The sequence below is a fragment of the Perca fluviatilis genome, chromosome 20, assembly GCF_010015445.1.
Source record: "Perca fluviatilis chromosome 20, GENO_Pfluv_1.0, whole genome shotgun sequence".
Classification (NCBI taxonomy): Eukaryota; Metazoa; Chordata; class Actinopteri; order Perciformes; family Percidae; genus Perca; species Perca fluviatilis.
Genome location: NC_053131.1, coordinates 24908861 through 24926307, shown reverse-complemented (window position 1 = coordinate 24926307; position 17447 = coordinate 24908861). Strand labels below are relative to the sequence as shown.

The following is a 17447-nucleotide window of genomic DNA, read 5'->3' as shown; positions in this document are numbered from 1 at the left end:
ATGTTTAAACTGGCTTACAGAAAAAAGTTTTCAATTCTAATGATGGTTTTAAGAGCATTGAAAGAGAAATTAAGTTAGAGATCAAGTTTAAAAAGCTGCGCATCCTTTAATCCAACCTTAAATGCACGTACTGTACACCCTGATGTTTTCACTATCGCCACATTTGTTGCTACTGCATATGAGAATGAAGTCTCTTGCTCCTTCCATTATTTAATTGTGTGTACATCTGTGTTTTTTAAGGGTCCCTGTTATAAATTTGTGAATAAAAAGAAACAAGAAAAAGACATTCTGTTTTTTTTTGTTCAGCTAATTAAAACACATTTCTTTGCATTGTATGATTTTGCACTTGAATTTCAGAGGCAATCACAATGATTAACCCTTCAGAGAAGGAATTACTGCGCCCACTAGTGGTTGCACTCAAACAAGTCACCATTTGCCTGCCAGAGCGAGACACAGAACAGGAAGGTAATTTAACTCTTTAATATACTGTAATATATATAATAGTATAACTCTAATAACAGTGAAACAACTAAGTGTAAGTAGGTGAAGCTGAAAATATGATTTATCTTATTTCATTCACAGGGTCATATTCTTGACAAGCTTGGAAATATATTACATCTTCATGCAAATCTTAATTAGAATTTTTGCTTAATGGCGTAGACACCAGTCATTTTCTAATACATGATAAAAACAGAGAATCATTTTAACTTCTATGATTTTTTATCAGCTGCAGAAAATTAAGTGCACTTCTCTCACGCTGGCGCGCACACACACACACACACACACACACACACACACACACACACTCTCCCAGCCCAGACCTCTCTGTGCTCTGCCAAAGACTAAGACATTCATTTAAGATTGACGGAGTGTTTTCGAGTCACTCACTTTCCACTCTTTCCTTGTATAATGCAGTGAAGACAGCTGATGAGGCACATTTGGTTGTCAAGTTGAGAGGCAGGCATAGCTACATGAGAGTGCTTTGGCTGAGGATGCCTGACAAGCCTGCCTTTGAAGAAAGTAGCCCCACCACCTTCACCTCCCACTGTGATTCATCGTCATCTTCGGAGGGCCTGAACTCACCACCTTGGCTGTGTTGTGCAGGAATGATGAAAGAAAGCAGCAATTTAAATATCATTCTAAGGCTAAGTTATCTCAGAAAGCTTAATTTTATTAACAAGGTTGAAACACAGGACTTTATCCTGGATGGTGTTCTGATTGTTTCTGCTTTCTTATAAAGCTGCTCAAAGTGAGGCCTGCGAGCCAATGGTGGCCCACAGAAACATTTTGTGTGCCAGAACAGAAGAGATCATCTGGGACTGCTTGGTGAAAGTGGCCGACATCATATGTCCTGAACCTGAACCCTCAATGATCTGCTGGCTCCCTACACTGGCACTCACTCATCATGTTTTTTTATTCAATGGTTATCTATAGGATGATAAAGCATTGACACAGAAGATGCAGGCTCTTTCTCTCTCTGAGAATTCAGTCATGTGAGATTTACATCATCTCTATCCAGATCTTCTTTTTTTTTATCATTTTTGGCATTGGTATGTTTCAAGAAGTGGCTTAGACCGAGGTCGACACGTGCCTCCCTCAATCATTTATGAGAGTTAATGCAGAGAGCGAGGGCAAGCAGCAAAAAACTGCTCCCGCGGGAGAGCTGTGGACTTCGCTGTCGTACAACTTGCTTTCTTCATACATATGTTAGAGAAATGTGGATAAACCCTAAAAGACTGAACCTCCTGTTTGTGCACTAACAGGCCACAGCAGGCTTTTCAGGTCCTAATGTATTTCATTTCTGATTAAGGTATACCTGCAGAGAATTCATCTACTCAACTTCAGCTAAGTTCCCTTCACCTTTAATGTTCCTTCCACTCAAATATCATTTGGCACACAAAAAAACATTACCAATGGCACATCCAAGAAAAACCATCCCATTCTTCGAGGTGAGAGAAGAAGAGTATTATGGAATCCCACTCATATTTGGCAGATAAATTGTCATATTATCGCCTCCCATGTCTCTCTCAATCTACCGCTCTAAAGCCCCTCAACTTTGGGGAAAGGAGACAGCGATGGTATCCTGGGGCGCTGGAAGCCTCTTTCTCCCCTTTTCTTCTCCTCCCCTCCTCCTCCTCTTCTCACTCTCTGAAAAGTAATTTAATTCCCATGCCAGTTTTTTATCCTGTGAATAATAGAGATGAAAAGGAGGCGAGGAAGAGCTTAAGGGGCTCACGCTTGTGTCAACTATGTCCTTCCTTTTACCGCCTTAATGCTAAATTACAAAAGCTTGGAGCTAACAAGGATGTCTTGATCACGGCTGCGGTGTTTGTGAAACACACAAATCCTATATAGCTCTGACTTTATAGCTCATGGGCAAAGCATATTATCCAAAAAGCATCTCATCTCATGTATGCAAGCCCTTAAACAGCCATTCAAATGCTCACACATAGGCAGATACATCACTAGTGTTTTTTAAACCTGCGAGTGATGGAATAAAAAAATAATATGAGGTTTAGACAAGGATAAGGAAGGTAAAAATAAAAGAGACTTTTTCACTTTTAGTATCAGTCATCACACCCTGACCTTAACCAGCATCTGTGTGGTGCGGTCTAACCACAGCCTGACAGAAAAGGTAAGCTCCTGATTAATGATATTTCTGAGTTTTGGAATATTCATCTGTGTACAATCTCTGTGTTGCCTCCATCAGCACTCTTGCCCCGGCTCAGCAATGTCACTGTGACTTTGCAGAACCTCTCCCTACTTTAGGACCATCTACTTTATGGTGCATTTACGGGCGAACAAACATTAGACGCCGTTTTAGATGACCTCGGGGGAAATAGAGGGAGAGAGAGGTGGGAGGTGACGTACAGCGCTTGGGAGAGTTAATTGGACTTCACAAGAGTGATTTCATCTTGTGTGTGTATTTCCTCTGTGTGGTGCTTGTGTGCATGTCTAGTTAACATGCAGACTTCGAGGCTAATGGTGTGCAATAAAACACATAAAGTATCTGGTACTGTCCCCAGTTACTGACAGGGGGAGCTGTGGATCTCCTCCCCAGTCTGAATCCACCATGTGAGGTACAGTGAGCAGACCTGGCATGTTGTCACATACAAAATTACATCTCAGCATCCACCATCTTACGTGCTGTGTGACATCCTTTGCAGTACTGTAGATGTGTTTTGATACCTGCAAAGATCCTCTGCAATCACAGGGTTTGATCGCAGCTTATATAATTTTAGTTGCTCATTGTGTTAATTGATAGAGAGACAGAGAGAGATGGGGAAAGGAAAAGAGGAAGAGGTAGTATGTTGATACAAAGTATCTCTCTGTGGGGGGCTTAATATCAACTGAAACACACAGTGGTGCAGGAAAACCGCGGGGCGTTCTTCGAGGCTGTTTTACCTGCAGTGTTTTACCAACAGAGGGAGAGGGGGAGAGGAGATGGAGCTGTCAGCATACCCAGAAACCCAGAAAAATCTGTAATCGTATTTAAGGTAACAGTCCGTTTTGACCACTGATAGTCTTGCATTGCCGGACCTTCCTCCACCGGAAGAAGGTCTGGCTAGTCCACGCAGCATTCCGGGATGGGAGAAAAACTGCTCTGGTTTATTGGCATTTCTTTAAACCAATTTCTTGGGTGGCGCACGGAGAAAACGGAGAAACGGCGCCTCTGCAAAATAGCCTCGGGAAGGAACTTGTTTGGGTGGAACACATGCACGTTCAAAGGTTGTTTTAGTCATGCAACAGAAAACTCAGACACTGAAATGAAAGACATTTCTGGCGGCACCTGAACAATCCTGGAAGTGGAACATCGTGGATATAGACTAGACCACGGTTAACAGCGCTGGGTTACCCCCACAATTGAATTTGCCACATAACATTAGCTACAGTAGCTGTATGGGTAGTGGACTCATCTTCTGGTAAGTTAGCATCACATTAGCTAACATAATTTGAGGCTACTCCATTAGAATTACATAAGGTGGATAAACGTCACTAAACATAGTCCGAGTCACATCAGATTTTTAACAACTCCCATGATCCCACACTACTTCACAACATCATTAAAATTTGTCTTTTGTCATTGTTTTGAGTGAGAGACCTTACCTGCAGAAATTACATACTGTGTGTTGAACATATAACGTTCAGAAAGGTAGGATTTACTGCAGGGATGTTGTATTAGACTGCATTCGTTTTAGAAAGAAGCTTTTCAGCCTGCATAGCTTTTATTCAGGGCTAAGTTGAACTTTGTCGACTCCCTGTAGTTCCTGTGGACCTGAAGTCATGCACAGAAATTTGTCTTTAAGGATGAAAATGGGGATTCAACCCCCCTGGTGTGAGGTACTTTCATTGCCCGCAATGCCTCTTGGCTCTTGGCTTTGTCACGTACGTTTCCCGGCTTTACACCAGGCCACACATCTCTCATAAAAATCCCCCTCACGTTCACTCCACCGTAATAAGCTCAGTACACAGTAACTTCTACTTTTACGAGCCTGTTAAGCAGAGGGCCTTTACTCCTTAGGTGCACAAGCCTGACACAGTAACTGAAAGGCAAACTGCAACAAATTTTGGAGTGAATCTGATTCGAAAATTTCACAGAAATATTGATTATTTCAGGGTGAAATTTGCCAGGGAGGAGCTGAGGAAATCTAAAGGACGTTTGTAGATTCACCAGAGAAAGGAGTGGAGCTGGAGCAGTCATAATGTTGGGTGTCAGTTTGAGTTAGGGTGGCCATGTGCAGCTTCCAGTGGCCTAATGCCAGCTTTCACTTTCTCCTGTTTTGGCTCAGTAATTCTCTGCCATGCTCCATATGTGACTGTAGAAACCTTTAACTGTGAATAATGGACATTTCACCAGTTAAATAAACGGTCTTATGTCTTCCAGTACATCACATAGGAACATTTGTTTATTAATGTCAAAACAGGCTTGCAGTTCAGATACCAGTGAATGATCTCCAGGCTTTGAATATGGTTCAGCTGCTACTGCTCATATCAAAGCTACAGTAGGGCCTTTTGGCGTAATGTCATGTATAATCTAAACATGTTGGTGTCAAATAGCTGTGAGCTATATGGATAATTGTATCAAAGTGCATATAAAACACACTCAATGCACTGAGATGGGGACAAAATCAAACAAACAGACGCATTGTGCATATGGATGATACAGATTCCTCCAGGGAGCACAGGCTCAGTGGGGAGCAGAGACAGAGAGGCTGTGCAGTTCACTGTATATACAGGAGAATTTCAGCCTTTGCTTCTGCAGAGTAGATGTGCAGAAAATGCTCCGGGTGCGGGTATGTATGTATATGTGTGTGTGTGTATATATATATATATATATATATATATATATACACAGTACAGGCCAAAAGTTTGGACACACCTTCTCATTCAATGTGTTTCCTTTTTATTTGCATGACTATTTACATTGTAGATTCTCACTGAAGGCATCAAAACTATGAATGAACATATATGGAATTATGTACTTAACAAAAAAGTGTGACCCCTTTGCTTTTTTTATTAATAATGGAGAAAATTCCACTAATTAACCCTGGCAAAGCACACCTGTGAAGTGAAAACAATTTCAGGTGACTACCTCATGAAGCTCATTGAGAGAACACCAAGGGTTTGCATTGTATCAAAAAAGCAAAGGGTGGCTACTTTGAGGAATCTAAAATATAAGACATGTTTTCAGTTATTTCACACTTTTTTGTTAAGTACATAATTCCATATGTGTTCATTCATAGTTTTGATGCCTTCAGTGAGAATCTACAATGTAAATAGTCATGCAAATAAAAAGGAAACACATTGAATGAGAAGGTGTGTCCAAACTTTTGGCCTGTACTGTGTGTGTATATATATATATATATATATATATATATATATATATATATATATATGGGTATACATATGGGTCTTTTTTTATGTAGAGGTATTCTACGGGCAATTTGTTACCAGGTGATTTCTTTTTTCCTTTGACAAGATAAGCTGGAGCTTAATTCAAGAAGAGTTCTGTAGCCGAAAGGGCATGCTTTACATAGTAAAATGTAATTATTGATTAATCTGCTGAATAATCAAACACATAGAATCAACCATTTGGTCTCTAAAACATCAGAAAATTATTTAAAAACAAATAAAATCAGTCACGTTAGCTCATAAGATTGTCGGTCATATTTCTACCATCCTGTCTCATAACTGTCTCTTTTGTGGAACAGTTTTTGCTCCGACAGAAGAAGTTAAATACAAACAAGTGAATGGTGCAACAGCTAATGAGCTTCGATAGCTTCTTCTACTTTTAACTCGCCAGCTCTCCATCCCCTCAAACCTCAGCACCGTAAAGTCGCCTCCTCGAGCATATCCTCCGAATGCGCATATTGAAATAATTGATTGCGTCTTAAAAAGTTAAAAAGGTTAGGTTAAGAAGGGTAATAGTTCACAGGGGAGGAGCTTTAATGTGTCCCAGGAGGAAGTTGCTTGAATCGGTGTTGTCAGGAGGTGCAGTGCTTATGATATGTCACAGCTGAGTGTATATGAGGAAGGTTGTGGAATTGAAATAGTCTGTGACAGAAGATTACTGGGGATTACTAAGAAATACTAGGGTTTGTTGTACAACACTGACCTTGTGTGTTGCCAAAGGAATACTTGGATGGTTTTTGCAGATTTAACAGAAGATGTTTTACTCATGCTCCTGATGGAGTATTTGAATGCAGGAAATTGCTCTCCTAGAGGCATTTAGCTGTTTGGTTCAGATTGGAGGCAGCCCAAACTGCTTCAAGGTGTTTCTGGCACAAAAACCCACCTCTTTCATATACATTACACACATTACTGTTGAATATGAGGCCCACAATGGTATTACCATGGGCAAATTTATGAAGTTATAGGCAGAGGAGTAGGAGGAGGAGAGAAACCCTATGGAAAAATCCTGCTAGATAAACAACAGAATATCACGCAAGAGATTGGGTAAAATTGATAATAAATCATAAATCAGCTTTGCAGGCGGTGTTGCCGACGAGGATAACAAAGAAACCTTGAACGGAGGTAACATATCTCAACCAAGCCTCAGAGACGAAATCAGACAACATTTTACGAGGGAAATATTGCTTATTCTTTTTATTACTGTGATATTTTTTAGCTATAACACAAAACAGTTTAAATGAAAATAGGGAAAAGTTGGCGTTGGAAATAAAGTAAAAAAACAAATTTAAAAGCGAATTAGATAGCCAGAAACATTTTTAATTAATTGACAATGAGCCCCTAATAGGTTTTTCAAATTAAGTGCATCTTGACTAGAAACACTGAACCTGGGAGTCATTAAAGTCTTTTGTCAGTCCAGGAAAATAAGAGGCATTCAAAGGAATGCAAAACAGCTAAATGACTCTATTAGTACAGGTGACGTTATTGGTGGATTCATGATATGGACCAATGCCTGCTGGGAGCAAGCCGCTCACTGGGTCTCCACGGTGATGAGAGGGAGAGTTGAAGTATCCATGGGAGAATGTGGGCGTGCTGGGATCCCCAGGGAGCGTTGTGGAGGAGGTGAAGGAGAGCTTAACGTCTCCACTGTGAGAGAGAGAGAGAGAGAGAGAGAGAGAGAGAGAGAGAGAGATTCAAAAACCCACTGGAGAAACAAACAGGTGAAATACATGTGGTGCAGAAGACACATTTTAATGCTATGAATGCTAAATATAAAAGATCATTTTATGCTTCACAGTTCTTTTGCAGGATAAAAAATACCTTAGTCATTAACACCAGGAGACACTTAAACCATTTAGTGCTGAAATTAATGCACGATAGCTAGCAGCCAGGTTGAGACAGGTGTAATTGCTGTCCTGAAGCTAAACATCCATTCGCGTAAATGTTTTTTTTTTTTTCAAGCTCCAACTAATAATTTCTTTGAATCAATGGTGTTGCTGTGTTGATTATTTTATAACTTTTTAATTTATTCTTGGCCACTTAGGGGCAGTACAACAAACAACATTGACATATTATTACATTACAAAGTTGATATTGCCACAATATGAGAAGTATGCTATAGTTAAACAACATTGACATATTATTACATTACAAAGTTGATATTGCCACAATATGAGAAGTATGCAATAGTTAACCTTCATTTCCAGTGGTATTCTGTACTTACCTTGCACGGCAGCTGGTTTCTTGCGATATCACGAGATTATGCGAGATTCGCGGGATCACATATCACACAACAATCCATCTTTTAAGGGTTCAAGTTAAAGTGTTTGTGTCCTAACAGAAGCGACCCGAAACAATCAGTGTCCGGTGAGGAGCTACTGGCAGCTACATGCTTGGTGTAGGTGTGTGTGAAGGCCGCGACTGTTTGTTCAAAACAACAATGGCGGACGTGTTAGACAGATGATCCATCCAATCACCTGCCATGTATTTTTTGAAAGAGCCTGCCCTCTTCAAAACGGTTTCCAATGACGGCTTTTCAGATGTTTCTGTGTAACAAACCATCTGGCTCCTCAGGTTCATTCTGTACAGCTGTGGAACAAGAGAGGTGAACTAGAATTAAGATCAATAATATAATAATTGAAGTGAAACTGTGAACTATGTTTTAAAATATGGCGCATTAGGAAACAGTTGTCCATTTATTAGTCTATATCCACGACGTTCCACTTCCGGGATTGCTCTGTTGCTGCCGAAAATTTCGCCGGATTTCACTCATTTAGGCCCGGATATCCGTTACCTTGGGCTTTCTTTGTGTTGGCATTTTAAACTCCGGTGGATTTATGAGTTCTATGGTTAACCTTTTCTCAGATCTCTGCAGGGTAAATCCAGACAGCTAGCTAGACGATCTGTCTGATCTGAGTTTTCTGTTGCACGACTAAAACAACCTTTGAACGTACACACATTCCGCCAAAACAAGTTCCTTCCCGAGGCTGTTTTGCAGCGGCGCCGTTGCTCCGTCCGGCACTTAGCTCCTCCCAAGACGATTGCGATTGGTTTAAAGAAATGCCAATAAACCAGAGCACCATTTTCTCCCATCCCGGAATGCTGTGTGGACTATCTAGACCCTCCTTCCCAGCACTGTAGAGGTAGGTCTAGCAATGGGAGACAATCCATTTACACAATAACAGACACGTTATCATTTAGTGTTTCTGGCCACCTGAAAAATGCCAAGTCCAATATTCACGCTCCTTTAATCTCTGATTTGTTCTCCTCCAGCTCTTGTAGGGAAATATCTGACTCTTTAGGCTGTTAAATATTTCACTATGTTTACAAGCTGGTTGCTAACTTTGTCTGTCCGTCCTTTTCCTGCCCTGCAGGTAGCATACAGTGGGTTCCTCTAGAGCTTTTTTGCTGCAAACCGCTGCCTGATCAACAATCTCTTGAAGAAAGCAGTGAGACTTGGGGCCGTACAGCAAAATTAATTAGCTGAAAGATGCTGAAACGAGCCACAGACCTGAGGGGAACTTCATAGTTCGGTGATTATTCTCTTTGGATTTATTACAAGCGGCCTCTTACACATCACGCATTGTGTTTATCGTCAATCTAAAAATATTTTAGATTTAAATAAAAGCCTCACCAATGTCCATTTTCCATTTTCCAGATTCACAATGTACTTTATCTACCCTACAACCCTCCAATACTGTAATATACCATCTCTCCTCATAGCACACACACACACACTCATCAGTGGCTCTGTCGCTGCTCCTTTGTAATCTTGTGTGTCTCTGGTCCGGGTCAGGTCTAATTAGCTACTGTGTGTGTGGCTGAGAATATTTCTCCAGAGAGGTCAGCTGAGCCACGGTTCATTTGAGCCGCCGCCTTACTCCCTCAAGGATGTGTAGGTTCTTCTTCCATCTATACCTCACTCTATCTTTCTCTGTCAAAGCAGCCCCTTACTGGACATGCAGGCAGAGAGGAAAGCACCAAGCAGCCATTCATAATAGCATGCAACTGTCACTCATACATCTAACTATAAAGCAAGGGATCTGTGTGTGTGTGTGTGTGTGTGTGTGTGTGTGTGTGTGTGTGTGTGTGTGTGTGTGTGTGTGTGTGTGTGTGTGTGTGTGTGTGTGTGTGTGTGTGTGTGTGTGTGTGTGTCTTTTTTTTCTAAAGTCTGTATTTTGAGAGAGCTGGATTTCATGATTGAACTTTTTCTCACCGCAAATTTTGATTTCATTTTAGCCTTCCCCTGTGAGACCAACTAGCTAAGAGGACCAGTATAATAAAAGTGTGTCCCTTGCATATATCGCAAACTGTTCATCCGAATGACTTCACACTTTGCAGGTGTATTGCTGGGTACCCAAGGACATGCAGTGTTGAATTTTTGTACAATTTGGACATGCGACACGTTCAATATTAATTAATTAACTTTGCTGCATTAACTGGCGCAATAAACATATGGCAAAAGCCTGCGACAGCTCGCGACAAGCTGCAACATATCGTGAAAGACACTCCAAGATTTGTTATCAGTAGAAAACTGCACTTTTAAATTTAACTGTCATTCTTTTGTTAGTGGTGCCTTTTATGTTCAATTCAATATTCTTATTTGTTGGAAATGATTTCCTTTAATTTGTTTTAAATTCAACAAGCAATTTGTTGTATTTTAGCAGAATACTGACAGCAGCAGATATGCAGAAGTAGTACACTTTAATATTGGTTATATCTGTCACTTTAATAGGTCATGTTATTTATCCCAAGTAAAATCGTTACTTTATCGCATATCGCACACACTATCTTGCTCCAACATGAGAGAATCAAGGTCATTGCCTTTTTTTTAGTCTGCCTACGAAAAGCAGAAAACACTATGGTCCCCTCAGTGATAATGCCTCATCATGTCCTATTATTAGTTTTCTCATTTTCAGAGATGGGGATAGAGAGAGTCCCAGAGGCTCCACACATTTCCTACTGTCTGTCATTGATGGGCTTTTTGGTGATGGATAAGTTGAGCCCGATCCAAAAGCAGAGAAAATGAAGTTTTCATTAACCAACGTAACCAAGCAGTTGTGAGCCATCTCCAGAGACCCTCTCTCCGCATTCAGAGACATTACCTACACCCAAACAACAGCACCTTTAAGATGCAATCAATGTGTTGTTGTCTTTCAGCCACCTCTGCACTTTCACGCACTGAACCTCGAGTCAATTTCCAGGACTTGTCTGCGAGAGGGAAGGAAGAAGACTCTTTAAGCTTCAGTGGCTGCTCACTGGCTCCTACTGTGAGTGGGGCTTTAATATCCTCCTACTGGCTATTTTAGGCACCTTTAATGTCAAAGAAATGTAGAGGAGAGAGGAGGATAGGATGGTGACATGAAACCTTAATGGCTTAATGACCAATGATTATTGATTGATAGGAACCAGACATCCCTTGGGGTTACAATCAACAGAATCACAGAGGAAGGGAGGTGTTTAACTGCAAAGCAAAGCTAACTGTAAATCTGAGGTGGCTAAAGGGCTCAACTTTATGTGTCTAATATTATATAAAAGGGCTTTACGTGCAGGAATGATGTAACCTGTCTAAGGTCATTCAAATGGAAATCACTTGAAAATTTCACCCTCTGTCTGGCGAAACCTCCGTCCCCAGGGCTGTGTTTGCCGCTTGGTTTTAGCCATGCATGGTTCCTCCCTTTTCACATGTGCACAGTTTGGAGTCATGTCTTACCGCAGCCTAACACTTCATGAATGAAATTTTAATGCAATTTTCTCTTGCCAGCCTAGTGGAAACGTTCCTTGAGTGAAGTCCCAATGTAAGAGCACCACAAATTCAAGGTGAATTAAGTGTTTTTTTTGGAAGTGGGAGGAAAGATGCATCTCAAAATATTTGATGTTCCTCAGAGATAAATAGAAGAGAAGATGTCCCTGTACTAGAATTATAGCTGTTTAATTGCTACAGCTGTGATAAAATATGCAACATATTACAAGGGTTATAAGAGTTGAAACCACATAGAGAATCTCTTTACTACTCTGTCTCACTCTCCTCGCTCTCTCCCTGATACGCCATCCTTAAAATATTGATGAAAATTTCCTGCGATTTGCCTGGATGATAAACACCTTTGATCTTCGCTCATCTGCCTTTTTTTTCTCACATATATTTTTACCCTTGAGACCACAGTCACCAGAAGAGTCCAGTCATGTTGATTGCAATACTGTGGCTGCATCTCACCCAGGCATGAAAAGAAAACCCACCTGAAGGTCATGTTGACATTTCGCACATTTGCTCTCAAGTGCTTATACTGTATTGCTGTAAAATACAGGCTCAGTGTGCGATGTTACGTCTTAAATTATGGTGGTTGTTACAGAAGCAATGAGGAATGTGGCCCCGCTGGTTCTTTATGGGTCAAGCCCATCTCTGGCGATGCGTTTCAATCCGACCCACTTAATCAGTGACACATTCACAACCATGGACTCTGTCCGTCAACACAGGACTTCATGTAATGACCTGATCATAGACAAGACACCTCGCAGCACAATTACACACAGACACTCGGCACACATCAATAACTCACAAGAACACCATGCAGTCTTTACCCCAGAGCCATAAACAATGTCTAATAAAATTCAGAAATACACACTGTGATGATGAAAGTGTCATAAAACACACCCACTCAATTGCCACAATGGAAAACAATGCATGGCTGCTTTTTGATGAAATGTAAAAGGCATTGCATTTATCATTTATATAATGAAATACATCTTTGCAGTACATAGACAAACATTTGCAGCTGTAGTGGTTGTGTACCATGTTTATGTAATAAAGTGTGTTTTAATGTTGTAGAACAGACTATAGGTCACCCCTGTGACACATACTGTATAAATGCATCCATTTTAGTAATTGCTTGAAAAAAGATAAAAGAGGAGATGTATAGTATACTCTTGTTGTAATAAAATGCTGGCTACTTTACACAGACTCGAAGTGGATCAATAAATTGCTGCACACATACTTAGGAGAACGACCTCCCCATCCGCATCATCACGCTCTCTTTTCTCTCTTCTGTGCTGGGTTGCATCAACTAATTACAACTCCAATTCAACGTTTGTGTGTGAAGTCTTTCCTAAGCAACTAGCTAGTTTCAAAAACACTTAATGTATTAATTGTGTTGCACCGTTAAAACTTGCGGTGACATGCCGATGACTGCAACTCCAGGGCAGACCAGAGACTCTTTTTAGTGACTTCCAGCTTTTTGTTCATCTGTCTGGCCCACAACTTTACTGTTGTGGTTCATTCTCAAGCTCTCATAGAGTTCTTTTTGACCTCAGCAGGCAGCACATTTCAGTGAAAAAGTTTTTCCTGTTCACTACCTGCTCAGCACCAAAAGGCAGACAGATACAAGTGGAGACCAGCTGGTGAACGTAGTGGAGCATTTAACTGCAAAAGAGCAAGACATGGCTCCAAATGAATGATAACTGCTGGATATTACCTCTTTTACTCTTCAATATAAATGAGTCATAGCCTATATCTAATAGCGTCACTATAGCAAGCTAACGTTAGCAGTTAGCCACATAACAGTTACACCTGGCAGTTACTGAGTGTGATTATTTAGTAACTACTCTACATAAGAACTAGTTTGTGTGGTGCAACCCATTTTAATTTAGTGATGTGTACAGTAAATACACATTTAGTAAACACTTACCCTTTACAGTAATAGGCTAAGTTTGGCAAACTGAAGCAACTGGCTCCTGATTCCCAGGAGATACTAGAAGAGGGTTTCAAATTATCTGTGTGGGCATAATTTAAGAAAAGCATGCTATGAAACTATTTAGTTGCAGTTTTCATAGCGCAATATGTTTCACAACTCTGTCTTCTTTCTGGTGTCTGAACTCTTGTGGTTGTTAGATGTAAACAGCTGGTAGAGTGTTGGGCTGATGAAAGAGGGATGACAGCAGGGTAGAGAGATGGGAGATGGGGGGTTGTATCAAACGCTAGTCTAATGAGCCATCTGTAGTGGCAGCCCTGGGGAGGCCACTCTGACCTGCTCACTTCATGAATGGTTCGCCGCCACAACAACTTACATGGTACAGTGCATTATTTAGGGCAGTAATGTAATTTTACAACTTACAGTCACAAATCTCATTTCCTACATGCAGTGAATATTAGGTATGAGCCACTAATGCTGTATTTTAACTGCATGGTACAAGACTGCTCAACTTGCTTGGAATGTTCTTTTTTGGTTTTCCTTGGCTTTTACCAATTGTATTTTTTTGGTACCATCTTGGTAATAGAATCTTCACTTGCGCGACACTAGACATCGTGCACAAACCCAACGTTTTTAAATAGCCAAGCTATCCAGTTTTTTGTTTTTTTAAATGCAGCCCGCAAAACCACGCCGTGGTCAACTGTTCCTCTTTTTAATCACACTGTTTGTGAAGATGATGTCAAGGCACTTTCACGCAGCATCGTTATGACGATCAGAATTGAAGGGGTACTTTCTGCAGTGGAAAACGAAATCGAGAAAAGCACCTGGTACAAAAAGCAAGTCTACTCGAGCCGAGACGTACCATGTAGTGGAAATTCGTCATAACATAACAAAAATAATTATTTGTCTCTGTGGGGGAGCTTTAGTGATACATGAACTGAATAAGAGGCTGAGACCACAGTTCTTTTGGTAGTGTGAATGTAACCATTAAGCACATGCCTTAGGTCTTTAGAGACTCCATCTAACTCAGGCGTTTTCTTCAATTAAGCCATAAGCGTCTTCTATTCCCTCAACAATTTCCTGGTGTCAAAATGTCACAATTGTTGAAAATAATTTTCTTTTCTTTTTCAATGTATATATAGATAGACATATTCCTATTATCCTTTACCAAGGAAATGTGTTGCCATGAACCTTACAAGGCCTCACATAAATACATTGTACACCGCAACACGACTACATGAGAGACATCAGATACATCCACACATACCTACACTACTACTAGTTATCGATGTATTTTGTTGAGTTCCCTTTATGGCAGGGAACAAAACTCCTGCCAAAGCGTGCCCATTTTAAGGCCAGGGACTGGTATCTACGGCCAGATGGAAGCAGTGTGAAGAATGAGTTGAGGGATTACCTCGGGTCATGTGCTATGATGTGACCTCAAACCGGTACTTTTAAAACGATTCCAATTCCTAAACAGATTCTTGATAAACTGAAAAATTACATCAAAGATGTAATATGTTTACTAGCGATCACGTGCAGTGAATGGATAATATGCTTTTTTGGAGTTGTGGCCAGTGCTGTGTGTGCTGGAGGTGTTAATCAACAGGTCTTTTTTGTCTTTGCTGCAGGTAACTGTTCATGCACCAATGTGTGAAGTGGGAGATGGAGTCTCGATAGTTAAAGGGGTGATAGAATGATTATATAGGGTATTTCACACTGTTCCTTATGGTCTCCTAATGGGGTATGTAACATTGGTTGGGCTGAAAATGGCCTGGTTGATATTTTACTGGCCCTTATGCATCCCTGTGTTTTGGCCCTATTTGTAACAAGAGCTTTTCTTCCAAATATGGTATGGTCATGAATATTTAGATGAGCTGCGCGCTGATTGGTTGAGCGACTTGCCATACGCAGACATTAGAGACGCGCTGATTGGTTGGCGCAATCCCCAATACACATACATTAGAGAAGCGACACAAACTCATATTCCAGACACTGCAATGTTTCATTACCAAATTCACTTCTGAGACTTTTTTAAGCGAGAAATCAACTATATAAAGCTGAAATATGGGCCGTTTTACAAAAATTGATGGCTAATTGCAAATTTGGTAAGACGTGTCGGACTTTAGGAGCTCCACACAGTCTGACGAGAAAGCGGCAGCCTGCTGGGCTCCATACCCAGGGCAAAGTCACCCTTTGTGGATACTGCACTACGGGGCTCCGCGGCCAGCTGCCGGCATAACTAATATATTTACGGTTTGAATTTCGTCACGCCACTTATATAACATCATTCCCCAATGTCTTATAAAGCTAACCGTTGTGTCCGATTTGATTTTAAGGCATTTTTACGGACGCGAGGCGTCTTTGTAGGACGAGCAGCTGCTTATTGCTATATGTCCCATTCATTACAATGGGGAAATACCGCAGCTAACTAGCTACACTGTCGCCATAACTAAATTATATTTACAGTTTGAATTTCGTCACGCCACTTATACAACATCATTGCCCAATGTCTTATAAAGCTAACCGTTGTGTCCGATTTGATTTTAAGGCATTTTTATGAACGCGAGGCGTCTTTGTAGGAAAGCGGCTGCTTGCTATATGTCCCATTCATTACAATGGGGAAATACCGCAGCTAGCTAGCTACACTTTTGCCATAACTAAATTATATTTACAGTTTGAATTTCGTCACGCCACTTATACAACATCATTCCCCAATGTCTTATAAAGCTAACCGTTGTGTCCGATTTGATTTTAAGGCATTTTTATGAACGCAAGGCGTCTTTGTAGGTGGAGCAGCTGCTTGCTATATGTCCCATTCATTACAATGGAGAAATATCGCAGCTTGCTCACTTTCGCATAACTAAAGTATATTTACAGTTTGAATTTCGTCACGGCATGCATATTATAGGTTCCTCAAGGTCTTACAAAGCTTAGCTAACCCTTGTCCGATTTCGGATTTCAATTGAATGTATTTTTGTGAATGTCAGAGTTAGGAGGAGGCTAGCTAGCTCTCATTGATGGACTCCATCTCACCGCGGCTCTATCAGTGAGACTCGCGGACAAGAGGCGTTTATTTCCCCGATTGTTTGTTTAAATAACTCAACACACATACCCATTATAAGATTTACTGGAACCTGCGGGCTGCGGTAAAAGATTGCGGGTAACATGTAGTTCGCTGACACTGCGCGGTCAGGGGCGATGTAGCAACCCAGGCAGCACCAACACCGGCACTAAACTCCGACACACAGTCGGAGAAAATTTGCAATTAGCCATCCATTTTGTTAAAGCGGCCCATATTTGAGCTTTATATGGTTGATTTCTCGCATAAAAAGTTTCAGAAGTGAATTTTGTAATGGAATAGCAGAGATCTGGTGACCTAGCTAGATTCAGAAGACTACCTGATCTCAGGTCAGTTGTGTAGCCTATGTAAATGTTGGGGCGTGACTGTTCTCTTAAGGTTCCGGATTTTGAGATGCTTGCGTAAGCAACTCAGCTTTGTTGGGATTCGCCCGTTTTCAGCGGCAGTTTCAAAATATGAGATTTTCATAGTAAAGGGGTGTCAGTGGGACTTTGAGCTTCTATGTATGTCCTATTTACCCACCGAACTGTCGTTATTCAACTATGACAGGGTAAAATCGGTTTAGCATTCTATCACCCCTTTAAGACAGAGTTATTGTCATTAAGGAATGCAAGTAAGGCAGTGTCATCAGAGTATTTATAGGACGTTGGGATAGGTGAGGGGGCTGATACAGTCATTGCTGTGGAGAGTGACCAGAATTGGGCTTAGGACACAATGCAGGTAGGTAATAGCATACCATAAATAAATGCAAAAAAAACTGACTTATTTTT

General features: G+C 40.9%; 1 long non-coding RNA gene across 2 annotated transcripts in view; it reads right to left on the bottom strand.

Annotated features, from left to right (window-relative positions):
* Positions 1-7112: 7112 nt before the first annotated feature.
* Positions 7113-17447, bottom strand: part of LOC120549090 — a 68976-nt gene continuing 58641 nt past the window's right edge. The window contains exon 4 of one of the 2 annotated variants that reach the window (XR_005637328.1): positions 7113-7557. This is a non-coding gene — a long non-coding RNA (uncharacterized LOC120549090). The remainder of the gene's footprint in view (positions 7558-17447) is intronic. The other variant, XR_005637327.1, reaches the window with a different exon arrangement.